The 17,564-nt window shown below is 43.0% G+C and overlaps 1 pseudogene; it reads right to left on the minus strand.

The window, feature by feature from the left end:
* The window catches only part of LOC112858693 (mitochondrial-processing peptidase subunit beta-like), a 70,639-nt pseudogene extending 55,250 nt beyond the window's left edge, over nt 1–15,389 (minus strand).
* Between the last annotated feature and the right edge of the window lie 2,175 nt (nt 15,390–17,564).

The following is a 17,564-nucleotide window of genomic DNA, read 5'->3' on the forward strand; positions in this document are numbered from 1 at the left end:
CCACTCTTCTCCCCCTCCCCCATGTTTGCTGCCTTGCACCCCCACTCCTGATGAGCAGCTTATCTACCCACAAGCTTAGAATGTCAGCGCCTATAAAGCTTCTTTAGATTTCTCTCCTCTTCCCTTCTGTCCTTATCCTGTCAGTCAGGATGAAAGAAATTAAGTTGTGTAAGTCTCTACATTTCTCTGTGATCCCAGCTTTCAGGCCTTAGAGCCGCCTGCAAGCTGCCACATCACCTGGGTCTGGGTTCAGGCACGAAAAGCTCTAGGGGTTCTGGGAAAGAGGTGCCACTGGACTCCCAAAGCTCCTATCTTCCAGGTCAGAACTGAAAAGCAGAAAGGAAGCTGTGAATCAAAGCTCCAAGGAAATTGCTTATAGCAATGGTGGCAATGAACCAGAACCCAGTACATGATGAGATTCCAGAGTCGCCTTCCCGTTTCTAGAGCAGCGCTGCTATCTGTGGTGTGCAGGCCACACTGCACATTGTGCCTGGCTGAGGGGGCAGCTCTCCAAGGTGCCAACCTGCGTGCTCTTGGGCAGAGCTGTGTCTTGTCCCCTTGTTATGTACTTGTGCTGTTGGCTCTGGGGCTGCGCCTACTTAGAGGGGACACATCTCTTTGAAATTCGCATAGAGGCCCCGGCGAATGCCAGTGCTGGTCAGGCGTATCAATGACAGGGTAACAAATGGTTGGACTTTTGAAAGTAGGTATTTTTTTTTTTTAAACATTACTCTTTAGGGTGTATTTTAGAATCATTGTAAGTTTAATGTCATCTCTTATGCCTTTCACACGTGAAGAGTATATGATAATAATGATAGATATATTTATTAGATAATATAAATAAATATAATAACTCCCATTTATGTGAACTTTCTAGGTGGCTGGGACTGTACTGGGTGCCTCTACATTTTGTTCACAATTCTTCCTTCCCTGCCTGCCTTTGCTGTGGTTCACTGTGGGTGGAATATTCTTCCTCCTCCATTGACTTTGGCCTTTGTGGTATTTTGGGCAATAGAACCGGGCAGAAGGAACAATGTGCCAGTTACTTATAGCTGGGGCTATAAGAGACCTGGTGAGGTTCTGCCAGTCTTCTTGAGGCTCCATCCTCCACCATGAAGGGAACATGCCCCCAGGTAATTTTTGCTCTTTGACCTGCAACCAAGACGTGTGGAACACACCCTGAACCTGACCCAAAGCTTCGAGTCCAGCCAAGTTCAGATAAACACAGCTGAGTGCCGCCAAATCACAGCAGACAGACCCATGAACATGAACTAGATGTACATTGTTTCAAGTCATGGAGCACTGGGGATGGTTTGTTATGTGGCACCATCACAGTGGTAGCGGATGCCTACGATGGCTGATGTTTTTCACTTTTTTTTTTAAACAAATTCCTGTTTCTTAATTTTTTAAAACTGTTTATTTCTGAGACAGGGAGAGACAGAGCATGAGGAGGGGAGGGGCAGAGACAGAGGGAGACACAGAATCAGAAGCAGGCTCCAGGCTCTGAGCCTGTCCAGCACGGAGCCCGACACGGGGCTTGAACTCACGGACCGCGAGATCATGACTTGAGCCGAACTTGGACGCTCAACCGACGGAGCCACCCAGGCGCCCCTTAACAAATTCTTATAACCATTCTGTAAGGTACATGTTTCTCTTTTACATAAAAGAAAACCAAGCCTCTTTGGGGTTAAATAACTTATTTAAGTTAATACCTATCATTAACATATTAGCCAGTACTAACATCCAGGTCTGTCTGATTCTAAGACTTTCATATTGTGTCCAGAATATTGATGCTCTGCTGCCTCTAGAGATCCTCAACTAGCAAAAATGACACAACTACATAAGTTTGTGTTCTACTTACAAAGGCAGTAGAACCAATGGATTTCAGTTTTGCAAGAGTGCATTCAAAGTGTCTTTCTGCTCCACTGTCAGTGCCACACAACCTTCTTTTGAAGATAATTCATCTTTCCCTCCTCTTCTATGCACCCCAGACTTCCTGTTGTTTAACTCTTTAGGAGTTTTAAGGTTCTAAATGTGATTTCTATTTCTCCAGGCTGAGATGGCCTGAGGCTGAGGTAGAGTTTAACCTGGCTTCTTATTTGTTGTCAGTATGATAAACCAGAAGCAGATGCAGATCACTGAACTGAAGGATGACTTCTCTCTCCTGATAGCACTTTAGGCACAAAAAAAAAAAAAAAAAAAAACAAAAGACAGAGCCCTTTGATGTATTGTTAAGTGAAAAAAGCAAAGTGTAGAACAATGTGTGTTGTACATAATCAGTTGTGTTTTTGAGACGTATATGCACGTATAGAATGTTTATAATCTACATAGCATCTCTCCAGAATACTCTGGAAACTGGTAATAATGCTTACCTCTGATATGGGAACTCAGGGCTTGGTGGGGGGCAGGGGTACAAGAGAGAATTATTTTTCACTGGATGTTCCTTTAAAGCTTTCTAAATCAGTGAGCATGTTCATATCCCTACTCAAAATAATGAATAAATTTTTTAAAGAAGAAAGCACGCTTTCTTCAGTCTATCTGCACTTTGCACGGCGGTCAGGTTCTGTCTCTTAGGTTTCCGATCCCTTGACTTTTTGAAGAGACTTGGAAGGAGGAGCTGGCCCACGAGGAAGAGGCCTTTCTGGCATGTTATCTTCCCTGTATAGTTGAGGTGATGCTGTATAAACATCTTCGAAGTCTCCAGAGACAACAGAGACAAACTGAAGGGGCATAAACTAGAGCCCATTGGCTTCCACAAGTGAAAGTGATGAGCTGTTATTTTTTAAAAATAAGACCCCCTCACTCCCACCCCCCCAAAAATGTCCTCTGACTTAGCTCTGAGTTACCTTTATGAACATTCCAGAAGTCAAAGTCCTTAGATTTCCACCTGAAAGCCAAGGATGTTTTTCTCTTAAATTCTAATCATAACACTAGAGTTCATTAATTGTTTCAACAAACAGACATCTATGTCCATTCATTTAAAAAAAAAAAAAGGTAAATAAATCAACTTTCAAATCATGTCCTTCTGCAAACACCAGCTGCACCGGAAAAGGAAGGCAGCCTGCTTAGCAGGCTCTCAGTGCAGGGCTGGGCTGGAGCTGTCCGCATACATGCCCAGAGCCTGTTAATGTGTCCTACAGCCCACAGGAAAGAACCTCAGCGGAAAGCAAGAAGGCAGAACAATTGTGTGAACTTACCTCCCCTTCTCACTCTCCAAACATCTGGCTCCCGCATGTGTCACTTCTTTGGTTCAAGCCTGCTCTGGGGTTATTGATAGGGAAAATCTCCAGCTGGGTTAGGAGCAGGGGGGTATGGAGCGACTACTTCTCCATTAAAGAACAATTAGCACAGACTCAGGTTCTGTCACAAAATAGTGGAGCAGGTTGGTTATAAGCCATGTTTCTGAAATTGCCCGTCTATGTCTCTGCCAACTCTTTATGGAGTGACTAAAACAAAAGCTGGAAGCTGAGAGACAGTAAGGAAAGCCCTTATGATTAGGGCTATAGAAAAAACAAAACACACAAGACGCCATCTTGCTATTGGCTAGCCGTGGGGAAAATCTCTGCTGTTTAACATAATGCATTTATAAACACAGATGTCAGGGACGAAACCAGTTTATTTTTGTAGTTCCGCATCTTACGTTTCCCTAGTTGATTCCTTTTCTTATCTTCGACGTCAGAAAGGCCAAACAGGATTCAAGTGATGCATTTGGATGGCTTGCTTCCCAGAATTGTGTCTTTAGTCATTAATGGGACAGACACTTAATTCCACCTGTAGACCTGGCAGTTTTGTGATCGTCACAAGTGTGCCCATTGTCGTGCTCCTTGTCTCGTTTCACTGGGGTATTTTGAATCACAACTTCCCGAGCTTATTTTGATGGCAGCTAAAATATCAGTTTGGTAGTAGTTTTGGCTGGAAATTGATCCGCTATTAGGTTTTTGTGTCTGTCAAATTTTAACTATCTGCCTAACTTAACAGTACTGAGAGCCACTTACAGTTGGTTCGGCTACAAACTTAAGTTGCAAGCAGAGTGTGTTGACTGACTGCAGACTGCATGCATAGCTTGCAGAGGACTTCTCTTTTACACCTCTCTTATTGGCACCTGCCCCGGAGGCTGGGTGGCTGGGTGGCTGGGTGAGTGGGTGAGCACAGAAGGTCTCGGGGGAGGAGAGTGCCCCTGAGTCAGCACCACCAAAGGGAAATCCAACAGGGCTCAGTGCAAAGTCTTATATTTGGGGTGGAAAAAAGAAATCAACCACCAATAGATTGGGGGTCTGAATCGGCAGCCACATACACGAAAGAGATTTGATAGTTTAGTTAACTGCAAGCTTACATTTTTTTTTTTTAATTAAACATGTAGGACTTACAGTGCACTAACAAGCACTGCTCTGAATATTTTACAAACACCAACTCTTTTCACTCTGACAGCAACTTTATGAGGCAAGTATGATCATTATACCCAGTTGTCAAAGGGAGAACTAAGGCATGAAGAGAATCCATCACTTGTGTATGGTTACGTAGCTGGAAAGCGCCAGAACTGTCATTCAGATTCATATAGTCTGGCTCTCGACACCATGCTCTTAATGCTGGTGTAAGACCTTTGGATAGAGAATAAGGGTATGTGTGGGGTTATGTTGCAGGAAGATGCACAAAAGTTCAACATCGAACGGAACCTTCTACTCCCAATGCTATGCAATGCTACAGATTCATTTTCTGGAAATATTAAGGAAAGAACAATATAATGATCTTCCTAGCCTATTGATATTTCCCCAACCCCATGCTCTTAATGCTGTACCTTGGTGTAAGCCAGGGGTGGGTGTAACTGTAGAAAACAAATTTAGAGTAGTTCTTGTTAATGTTGTCACTGCCTGAAGCTCATTAAATGAAAATCATGAAGATCAAAGCCTCTCCTAAAAGAAAAATAGATGTCCAGAGTCTGTTAATTGTTTCAAATGGCAGTGCACAGAGTGAAATTCTAGAATCTTAAAAATAATTAATATTATCTTTTAAGTGCGAGATGATGATTTTACACCCATAATTTTGTGATAATTTTGGTGGAACCTATGAACTAGAAATATCAGTGTGATGTTTCAGGTCAAATTAACCTTCTGGGTCTTGAGTCTCATTTGTCCAATGTGTAGAATGAGCTCAATAATTTCCTAATCCCTTCACCTTTTAAAAATTCTAATATTCCCCCAAATGATCTTTCAGTCATGAGTTCGTTTATTCAGTCACGGAACTGGCATTTTTCTGAGGATGTACTTTTTTACAAGGCAGCCTGCTGTCATTGTGGAGAATGGTCTGATGGGAAGGGGAGCCTAGGGAGTGATAATGCAAGCCTGTGGAAGCTTTTGGACAGTGCATCAGTTCATGTTCTTAGTTGCAGACAACATTATCACTCTACTTGCTTTGTATAAGGAGAGATTTCATAGGGGGATATTAAACACTCACAGAATCTTTGGAAGAGCTAATAATTTCCAGACTGATGCTCTTGGAATAATGCCTAAAGCCACTCTAGAGAACTGGCCGGACACGGGTGATGCCTTGCACTGATGCTAGAAACAGCTGGATGTCTTCAACTATCAGCAACAGCAAAATGGGTGTTCCATGCCCCTGTTGTTTCCAAAACTCACTTCCAAATCAAATCCTGTCATGGGTACATACGGTTAGAAGAAACTGAATAATGGTAGTGTTTTGTGGGGGGGAAGGGGTTATGTGGGAAAAATAAACTTTGGGAGCACTCTATTTGGGATAGGCAGGACCCATAGTTTGGAGAACTATCAAAACGTAGAAAGAATGTTCAAGAGGCTTTTGGCAGCCACAGATAACAAAGGTCTACTACAGATATTTCTCTCGATTCAGCATTGTAAAGGCCTCTTATTTAAGAAGAGTGCTGAGTGGGGCACCTGGATGGCTCAGTTTTTAAGCCCCCAACTTTTGGTTTTAGCTCAGTTCACAATCTCACATTTCGTGAGGTCTAGCCTTGCATCGGGCTGTGTGCTGACAACAGTGAGCCTGCTTGGGATTTTCGCTCTCTGCCCCTCCCTGCTCCCTCAATAAATAAACTCAAAAAAAAAAAAAAAAAAAAAAAGAAAGAAAAGAAAAGAAAAGAAAAGAAAAGAATGGTGTTGAGTTATGTTTGTTTGAGATACTTACAACTGAAACTTAATCCCTATAATGATGGTAGTGGTGGTGATGATGATGGTGGTGAATTCATTAAGAATTTTAAGATATTTTAGCCACTGTTTTACATATTATGGTGGAAATATTATTTTATGCTTGGGTGGAGTAGACCCTTCTTTAGCTCCCAAGGTAACCAATGATCAAAGCTTAAGTCAATCAGCATATTCCATTCCCTGGCCAAGTAATAAGTTCAAGGATTGGCATTTGACCATCTTCAGACCAATGAGTGTCAGGCTTAGGACTGTCATTTGATTGTTGGACTGGAACATAGAAGAATGGGGGCTCTGCTTCTTGGCTGCCATCTTACCACCACGTGGAGACTTGAACAAAGCCAGAAAAGGAGAGTTGAGCTGGAAATGGAGAAAGATCAAGTTCTGATGACAGCATTTGAGCCCTCGGATCAAGCTACTGCTATAATTGGCATGCCTCCCGAAGTTTCATGTAAATCAACAAATTCCCCTTTCTCCTTAAGCCACACTAAGTCATGTTTTCTGTGACTTCTTTCCAAAGTTGTCTTTATTTCCACACATACATTAGCTCTTTTGATCCCCCCAAATACTCCATAAGATTAATAACAGGATCACATCTCATAGATGAGGACACTAAGGCTCAAGAAGATAAGTAGCTTGCCCAAAGTAACGAAACTTGTCCATATGACTTCAAAGCATAGATCCTTAACCTCTTATGTTATGGAAGGGCATTGAAGGGTTGGGTGGGGGATAGCACTGTGATTTAAAGTTTGGAAAGAAGACCATATGGGGTGATAGTAAGAAGCTCTGGATGACAGGGAAACACTTTCCATTTCTTTTGTATTCCTTGCAATGTCTAGATGCATGGTCTGCTCAGGCTGGCTTTCAGAATACACTGCTTGCTTGTTGAGCGAAACAGCAAAGGAGGGAACTGAATGCCTCCAGTCTGGGAAGATAAAGAGACAGATCAGCAATTTCCACCTGTACGAAGGGATGTCACATAAATGACAAGGACAGTGAGTCTATGTGACCCTTGGATAGAGAACAAGGGTATGTGTGGGGTTGTCTATGTTGCAGGAAGATGAACAAAGGTTCAACATTGAACGGAACCTTCTACTCCCAATGCTATGCAATGCTACAGATTCATTTTCTGGAAATATTAAGGAAAGAACAATATAATGATCTTCCTAGCTTATTGATATTTCCCTAACCCCAGAAGCACTTTCGTGTTTTCACTGTGTGTGTCATTCCCTCTGCTAGAAAAGCACCTCCCACTCCTTGTTTGTCTAGGAAACTCTTACTCATCCTTCAAGATTTAGCCCAGGTGCCACCTCCTCAGGGAAGCTCTCACTGAACTGCTACCTTTGGCTCAATTCCTGCTCCCTCTATTTCCCCACAGCATCTCATGCTTATGTGCATCAATAATAGCCCTTAACATACTTTGTTTCAACAATTTGTCCTACTTTTCTGAATATACATCAAGGGGCATGTTTTATTTCTCCTGATATTCCTTGCTCCTTGCACAATGCCTACAGCTCTGGGTGATGTGGCAAATCTTGATAAGAAAGCCCTTCCTCAGTCTCTTTATCTGACGCTATTCTTATTTGTCTTTTAGGATGCTGCTTAGAAATCACCTCATTGGGAAGCCTTCTTTGACCCCCCCTAAAGCTGAGTTACAACTTTTCTCCTGTGTGGTCCCCAAAGCAACCAGAGCAGACACAATGATTAAGAGAGTGGATGTCAGTGTCTGATTGCCTGAACTTGAATCTCAGCTCTGCCATTTGGCAACAGGATCTTAGCTCTGCTCTGTGGCAGTTTGCTCATCTGCAAAACAGGAATAATAATAATAATTATTATTATTATTATTATTATATTACCTCGTAGAGTTGTTGCAAGTTTCAAATAAGGCTGAGAGGAAGGGTGGAATCTGTACAAGGTCTCCTGTACATGGCTGCAGTGGAACCAAAAGTATTAACTGAGGAGTGACCGTGTGGAAGACACTGCTCTGGCCACATCAGCAGGGAATGAAACACACAAAGATTCTTGTATCATGGTGTTTACCTTCTAGTGTAAGAAAGTAATCAGTATAGAGATGGTATGATATGGAATGAACAATCAGTAAGCCTCGTGGTGTATTAGACAGTGATCACTACCATGGAGGAAAATAAAGTGAAAAGGGTCAAGGCACGTGGGGGAACACGTATACTTTGCAAGATAACAAGTGATTAAAGACCTGAAGGAATTGAGTGAGAGACCCATGTATACATATGGGAACATACAAGGGAAATGCAAGGGCAAAGACCCTGAGACAAGAGCATTTTGAGTGTTCAGGGACCAGCAAAGAGGACAGAGTGGCAAACATGGATTGAGTGAGGGCGGTACAATGGGACAGTTCCCTATGTTTGCCAACAAACCACTATAAAACTTAATAGCTTAGAAAAAAAATCATCTTTTTGTTTATGTACCTTCAGTCTGAGCAGGGCATGGTGAGGATGGCCCATCGCTGTTCCATGTGGCATCAGCTGGGGAGACTCAGTGAGGGGCTGGGCACCATTTTCAGGATGGCTCACTCACATGCCTGGCAAGTAAGTGTTGGCTGTCAGCTTAGAATTCAGCAGGGACTATTGGTTGGGGGCCTCAGTTCTTCTCCATTTGGGATATTCCACAAGCTGCTGGATTCCTGCACACATGGTGACTGGCTTCAAAGAGCAAATGTTCCAAAAGGCATAAAATGGAAGCTGCCATAACCTATTGGTCTGGCAGTCATAGAGGCCAGATTTAATGGCAGGAGACAGAGTCCCCTGGCTTCTCATCAGGAGGAATATTAAAGACTTTGAGAGCCATGTATAAAAACTGCCACAGAAGAAGAGAAAATGAGGTTAGAGCGGACAGCCTGATCATCCAGGGCCTTACAGGCCATTGTCATGGATTTGGCGTACCCTCAGGAGGAATGACGAGCTACTGGAGGATAAAGGTATGAGCTATTTTGACTAGTGTTTAGCAGGGCCACCCTGCTAAGGTAGATTAAGAACAGACTGAAGGTGGACAAGATAAACCAGTTAGGAATTTGCAAGTATCCAGGCAAGAGATAACGGTGGTTCATACCAGCATAATAGCAACACAGAGGATAAGAAGTGGTCAGATCCCAAACGTATGTTGAAGGAGGAGCCAACAGGATTTCTTGATGGAGTGGATATGCAATATGAGAGAATGAGAGGAATTGAGGATGACAAAAGAGTTTTTGTCCTGAGTAATTGGAAGAATGGGGTTGCCATTATTTGATGTGAAGGCTGAGGAGAAGCAGATTTGGTAGCTAAGAGCAGGAACTTGCTTTTTGACATACGAAGTTAGACATCCAAGCAAAGATGTTGAGTAGGTAGACAGATCTATGAGCCTGGAGCTCAGGGGACTTATCCCAGAGATGGAGATACAAATTTGGGAGATTTCAGCATAGAGATGGCATTGAAACCATGAGACTGGATGAGGCCACCAAAGACGTGAGTGTGGATGGAAAAGGGGAAAAAGTCCAGTATTATGAGGTTTCAGTCAGGGGAGGAAGAGGAACAAGAAAGGATGCTGAGAAAGAGCAGCAAATGAGTCGGGAAAAAACCCCAGGAGAATGTAATATACTGGAAGGCAGATTGAGGGAGTGTTTCAAGGAGAAGGAAATAGTCACCTTGGCCAATTTGATGATAGGGCAACTATGACGCGGGCTGAGAATTGACAATCAGACTTTGTAAAGTAGAGAAACTATTAAAATAGGATAAAAGCCTCGAGGGGGTTCAAGAGAATGGAGAGAGGGGTGGTTGGAGAATGTGTAGACAGAAACATTTTTCAAGAAGTTTTGTGATAAAGGGAAAAGAAAAATGAGGGGCCAGATGGAGGGGAAAACGGGATCGAGAGGTTTTATATGGGAGAATAATAATGTTTATATGCTGGTGGGTAAAGCTATTAGAGAGAAAAAATAAGAATCCAGAAAAGAAAAGGAAGAAGTGCTGTAGCTATGACCTTGGGTTAACAAGCGAGATGAGATCTAGTGTACAATTGGAAGGGTTGGCCTTGTCTGGGATTGTGGACTGTTCATCCACAGCAACCAGAGAGTAGAAAGATATATGCACCTAGATGCTAGCAGGCTGGTCATTGTGGTAGTGGAGGTTCTCTTCTGGTTGCTTCTATTTGCTCAGTGACATAGGAAGTAGGGTCATCAGATGAGAATAAGGACAAAGTAGGAGGTTTAAGGAAAGAGTGCTCAATGAAAGTGGTCACTTGATATTAGCAATCATGAATTTAAAATGAGATCATTCAATCATTGAGATCATTGACTATGATCAATGTGATTGTTGACTGTGAATAACGAGATCTTTGACTGTGGTCTTCTCTGGCCACAGTCAATGGGTGCAGGCACAGAGTAGTCAGAGAACTGGATTTAACCAGGGTTGGGGTTTTTTCAGGTTAGTAAAATGAAATAGGAGAGGGGCACCTGAGTGACTCAGTCAGTTAAGTGTCCAACTTTGGCTCAGGTCATGATTTCATGGTTAGTGGGTTTGAGCCCCTCAATGGGTTCTGTGCTGACAGCTCAGAGCCTGGAGCCTGTTTCAGATTGATTCTGTGTCTCCCTCTCTCTGCCCCTCCCCAACTCATGCTATCTTTCTCTCTCTGAAGAAATGAATAAACATTAAAAATTAAAAAAAAAATTAAATAGGAGAGAGACGCAAGGAATTGAGTATCTACATAAGGAAGCGACTACAGTAATTGACCATGGAATTCAGGCTGGGTTAAGAGGGAAGTAAGGACATGGCAGAGGTGGGGAACAGTGAAAATGTGGTAGGATCACTGTATTTGAGATCCCCGTGGATTGAAGGATTTTGGGGCCCAATAAAGACAGGAGGTGATAGGAGGAGAGTGATATACCTGATTTGAGAAAATGGAGAATTTCCATTATTGGAGTGATAAACTCTACAGTATGATCATGGGAGTGATGATACCATGGGAGATAAAGCAAATAGAGGCCCATACCACGGAAGGAGAAGAGGTTAATAAACTGAGAAACCAAGATAGAGGAAGGTCCATCTCCCTCAATGTTGAACCCACAAATTGTTATGCCCAGAGCAGTGCTGGAAAGGGTAACTGTGAGCCAGGCTCCGAAGTCTTCAGGGAATGAAGGGTATGACCTGGGGTTGGTTCATGGACACGCCAAGGAGGGGTAGTGAGTGATGTGATCTAAGGACATAAGATTTAAAGCCAGGGGGGCAGAGAAGTTTGTGATCAGGAAAAGAGGAGGAGAATGGTCTAGAAACAGCAACAAGAGGGCAAAAGGACACCGCAGAAAGACCAAGGGCAGTACCCCCATTTCCTCTCATCTTACACTCAATATGCAGAAGATCTAAGTATAGCTTTAAACCTGTTAGGGAACTGAGAAGTCTGAGAGATGGGTGTAAGAGAGAGGCCCGGGTCAGTGTGAAGGGGCTGCAGGACACAGGGACTACTTTACTGGAGTCTGTGTCAAGGCATGGCACCCAAAAAAGACGGAGGGGGTACCTGTGCCTCGTATCCAGTGACAAGCTGGGATCAAGAACACCTCAGTAGAGGCCAGTAAGTATAGAGACAACTACCTGTAAACCAGAAGCTCCTCCTTTCTCCATAAGGCTATGCCATCTTGTACAAGAGGGGGTTGGGACAAGAGATAAGCCATAAAAGATCTTGGAGAAATTCCTACGTGCAGAAGTGCTCAGAGCAGTACTAGCTCTGTATCTTCCTAGCCCAGATCGAGGGCTTTGTTTCCTTGTTTCATCTGTTGGTAAAATGGCAATAATAATTATAATTTTGAAAGGTGACTTTAATCTCTACTTATTCTCTTCCCAATCCCAGTCCCCACCCCAGAGACCTGGGAAATCACCCACAAAGTTTTCAGGCCACAGATGACTTTAAAAATACTCATTTTAAACATAATTAAAACAACACATGTTTATTGTAGAAAACTTAGAAATTAAAAATAGATATAAAGAAGAAAATGGAAGTCCTACATTATCGCTCTGTGTAGAAATAACTACCCTCAATATTCAGGTGTGTATATTTCTGTACACACATTGTACAAAAATGGGATCATATATGTAGCTATATAACTCTTTTCAATCAAATGATACAAAATTGGCAGTTTCCCTGCTAAATAATATTCTTACACATCAATTCAATGACTGCATAGGATTTCAGTTAGTATATGTAATAATTGCTCATCCAATCTGTGTTATAGACAATTTAAGTTGTTTCCAATTTTCACCATATAATAACAGCAGAATGAATGCCATTTTAGCTATACCTTTGTGCAAAACCATGATCGTTTATTTGCTATGAATAAGATCTTATAATTGGGTCAATTATTCCTTAAATGGGTCAAAGGATGTGCAACATTTTAAGGATTTTAGTGCACATTACCAAGCTGTCCTGCAGAAATATTTACCAGTTTACTTTCTTCCCAACAGGATATGACAATGCCTGTTTTCTGACACCATCTCTCTTCCCGTTATCATTTAAAAAGTCTTTGTCTTGGATGACTTCTTGAGATTTCTTTTGATCCTTGATTTGTGTTTCCATGATAAAAATGAGACTGCTTCCATTTGACTTGTCTTCTCATGTAAGTGGACTGATCAATCTCTGGCAAGAAGGTGTGGGCCACCATTTTTAAGCTACCGGGAGACCTGGACCCCTTATTGAGGATGAAAGCCAAAATGGTTGCAAGTCAAAAAGTACTGGCCTGGGGGCCATTTGTCTTGTCCTAGGGAGTTAACTCATATCTCTCAGCTCAAGACACCTCATCTGTCTTCCGTCTCGCTCTTAGTTTCTACGATCCATCGTCTTCCTGTTTCAGGCAACATTCTTGCCAACTCATCCTCAGTATCCGTGGACAGGAAGGTCAATCCAAAGTCAAGCGTATTTGGACAAAGTTCTCCTGCCTCCTTATCCTTTCCTTGCAAACATACATCCTTAATCGAAATTTGAGTTCTCTCTTTGCTTTTGTTCAGACCGATACAGATCTTTCAATTCAACTCAAATAATATTTATCGAGCAGCTCCACGGTTCATAGTGACACAGTAGGCCTCATAGAAACCCAAATCCACTCTTCTTCCCTCGTGACGTCTTTTTCTTGTCTTCCTCTGTAGTAAAATCTCACTCACCCACCGAAATTTCCTCTTTGATCGCCTCTCTAGACGATTCAAAATATCATGGCTGTCGTCATCTTCCTGCAGTATGATTCACTGGCTGTTTCTGCGGCTGATGTGTTGACTATGAGATCACCGTAAACAAGAGCTCCTGATAACATGGGTGACAGGTTCCTCCTCTGACAGCCCCAGTCATATCAGATGCATTGTTCTGTGAGCTCACCCTTTAGAAGAATGGCTTGTAGTTTAAAAAAATAATAAAAAATAAAAAAGACTAAGAAGAATAGGTAACACCTGAATGAATGAGGCAATGTGGGGGAACTTTCTGGTTTACACAGCATTTTCAGGGGCTCCAAAAGTTGAGTCACATTTTCTCTTTCGCTTAGAGCTCATTGGAGACTCTTGTTAACGGGACTACAATGAGTTTCAGCAGAGGGGCGAAGACGTTTTGGCTTTCAAGCAGGTTTTTAGCCTTTTCACTGGGGATCGGGGAACAAAAGTCTGAGTCCCAATAACGGAAAACTGAATCTGTTGCTTGATGCGGCATTGGGACACAGTTTGTGGGAAAATAACCTGTATTTTTATATGCTGTTTATCCACATAGGCATGCATATGTGAATACGCAGACACATGCACAGATACATGCTCAAATAATGCCACAGTATTTTTGACAGAAACATATGGAATATATATATATATATAATGTGTGTACGCACACATTTTTTATATATATATATATATATATATATATATATATATATATGTTTGTGAGTTTTTTTTAAAGTGTGAGTTGCATCTGCAAAAGTTGCGTAATCTCGTCCTAGAAAGAGGAGCTTGCGTGGAGCACGGAGATTTTGGAGTAACTCTCTTCTCTCCTTATTTGAAGCACAAGCCAGTGATTGTCATTCACACTGAGCAGAGGTGTCTGTGCCAAAGGGTGACAGAATAGATAAGTAATCCCCAATGTCAGCTGTTGGGTGTGATACCACAGAGATGTACGCCCTCTGTGCCTGCCAGGCCCCTCTCTCTCTGTTCTGGAAAGTAGAATCCAATGATAAATGTCAATACACTTACGTTGCCACATGGAAGTGAGCTGTAGCTGTCTGGATCACAAACAGAAGCAGCAAATCTCAAGATGTGGGTGCCAGATGGCACTTAGGAGTTGGGCACGTGGGATGGCTACTGAGGGAGGTTTCATTAGCCGAGACAAGTGGCCTGGCACTGCTGAGTGCCACCTTGCCCCCACTGGGGGTTCCCTCCGGAGACCGTTATCCAGTTTGCTTTTCGACGTGCATGAAACGCATCTCCCACCGTCCCACCCTGCCATTTAAGGGACTTACTGGGATGTGGTTGGAGGTGCCTTGGCTAAGACGGGTCACTGGAATCTGTAAAAGGAAGGAGGCTGGTGTGGGAGCGAAGCCTTGTCATAGAGAAACCGTCCCACCAACAAGGCAGAAGGGACTTTTGTAACAAGTGGTGATATTTCTTTCACAGTGTGTTCAGGCACGAGCGGCAGGCGAGATGTTACCTGAATCACCTTACCACTTGACTGCAAGCAGGTCTTTGGGAAAGTGTGTGGCGTCCCACAGCCAAACAGTCTCATTTTCTTCTTACCATGAGGGTGGGAGGGGGATCCTGTCACAATGTGAAGACCTTCTATTTGCATTTCTGAGCTTTACAGTTTATTAAGCATGTCCATGTGTACTCATTTCTCTCCCCACCCTCACTGCTGCCATCCCTGCATTACGGATGCAGAAATGGGGACTCGGGGAGGCAGCAACCTGCTTCCAGTCACACAGCTAGTGAGTGCCCTGTTCTTGCAGCGGAGCTTGGACTTGACCTTTTGGCCACAACTACCGCTCACTCGTGCCCGCTGTCTCAGTCTGCCAATGTCTCAGACTGGGGGCTCGTAAATAGAAATTTATTACTCATAGTTCTGGAGTCTGGAAGTCTGAGATCAGGGTCAGGCGAGGGCTGTCTTTGGGGTTTCAGACCATTTGCTGTGTCTCACATAGTGGAAGGTGGCAGGGGCCAGGTAGCGCTGTAGGGTCTCTTTTATAAAGTCACTAATCCCACGCATGACGCCTCCATCACTCCCACCCCCCACCCCCCACCGAAGACCTCACCTCCCAGTGCCATCACACCCGGGGTTAAGATTTCAACGTATGAGTTTGGGACAGACACCAACATTCAGACCATAGTACCTGCTGTGTACCATGTGCTTTACACACATTATTTGGACCCTTTCAACAAGTCTATAGAGTAGGCCTCATTGTTGTTATATACAGGTGACAAAATCAAGGCGTATTTGAACCCCTGTCTGTCTTGACTCCCAAACCTGCATCTTCCCATTCTAATAATTACAATAGCCAACAATTGATGAGAACTTACTCTTTTCCAGCCACCGTCCTAAGTGCTTGATTTATATTAACTTATTTAATGTCTCTCACAAGACCACGAGGTAGGTATTGCTAACATTCCCATTTTACAGATGGAGAAACTGAGGAATAGAAAGGGTAACTTGCTGAAGACCACATAGCTGGAGGCGGGCGGAACCAGGGTTTGAATTCAAGCAATTTAACTCCAGCAGCCACAATTTTTAACACCACTATGTCTGCTGTAGCACTATGCTAGAGGCATACATCTGGTCAGTGGGTGTGATTTAAGCAGGCTTTTGGATAAACCCATTTCTTTATGATTTTGGTGCCATTGCGCACTCTGTACAGAGTCAATACCAACTCCTGTATCAGTTTCAGAACTACCCAACCCTCTGGGGTCTATTTTGGATCAGAAATGACTAGGCTTTTGCTACTAAAAATGTCCTTGCTGACTAGCAGCCTTGGCATCCACTTGGGAGTTTCTTAGAAATGCAGAGTCTGAGCACCAGAGCTACTGAGCCAGAGCACGCCCCATTAGCAAGATCCCCAGGTGACTCAGGCATGTGCAAGTTTTAAAGCACTGTTCTAAGTGGGAATGAAAGCCTTTAAGGGCATAGTTCTGAATCTCCACCACATTCTGGGAGCCCTAGGAAGCTTTAAAAAGTACTGATGCCTGGATCCCTCCTCCCGAGATCCTGACTCACTTGCAGCCTGGACATTGGGAATTGTAAAAGTTCTCCAGATGATTCCAGAGTACAGCCAATGTGGAGAGCCACTGCTCTGGGGATGCCTTGTGGTCCTCAGGAGTACCTCAGGGCTCACCCACTTCCCCATTCCCAGACACCTGAATCTGCCCCTGGGTTTGGGGATCAGAGAAATCATCAAAAGCTGTTCGTCTCATAGATTCTGATCGTTATTATCATCAGTAGAGCAGTAATCGTAATAGACCTGGCACTGTTCAGACTAGACTGGCCTGGAAAGCTCTCCCTGATCCCACCTTAATCATTTTGTCTCCTTTTCTTTTAATCACACATGAAATAACTTACCCTGAATGAAGAAGAGAAAGGTTGAGACATGATGCTAATTACCCTGACCCTCCATGTTTGGAAGATTTGTCATCCAGTCATGAGGCCCAAGTGTTATTCCCACCGACCCGATGCAAATCCTGTGTGGCAGAGGATTTGAGGGTCGAACAAGAGCTGAGGTTTGAAGTAGACCCCCACCGTGTCCTTGAGGCAATTATGTCCAATCCACTGTGCAAGAACCTCTGACTGCCCATGACACTGGTCTTGTAGTAGAGCCATGGGTTGTAATAAAAATGCAGAAACTTCCTCTCAAGGACAGGGAACTTCCTTATAGTCTTATTTTCACACTAGAAAGTAAGTTCCAAGAGGTCAGGGACTTTGTGACACTTGGTAGTACCCAACACATAGTAGGTACTTTGTAAGCATTTGCTGAATGAACCACTGGAGGAGATGACAACCCTCAGTGCTATTTACTGAATGTTCTCTGGGTTCCAGACACTTCATTAACATTATCTTGCTCTGTCCTCTGACAATCTTAAGAGAGAAATTCTTACTTGTTCATTTGTTTTTAATTGTGCCCTGAAGTTGAATAACTTACCCATTGGTTGTTACGTTCTAAAGTGGCAAAACCTGGATTGATTCATTCAGTATATATTTATTGAGTCCCAGACACTGTTCTACGTAGTTGAACTACATCAGTGAACAGAACAGAAAAGATTAATTTCCCTTTGTAAATTCAAGGGAGAGGGCCATACAATAGATAACATAATAAGTAAATTATATAAAATGTTAGAAGGTGTTAAGAGCTATGGCAAAAAAAAAAAAAATTAAAGAAATAAAGATCAAGGTAAG

Source organism: Puma concolor, chromosome B1 (assembly GCF_028749965.1).
Source record: "Puma concolor isolate L17-30 chromosome B1, mPumCon1.1.hap2, whole genome shotgun sequence".
Taxonomy (NCBI): Eukaryota; Metazoa; Chordata; class Mammalia; order Carnivora; family Felidae; genus Puma; species Puma concolor.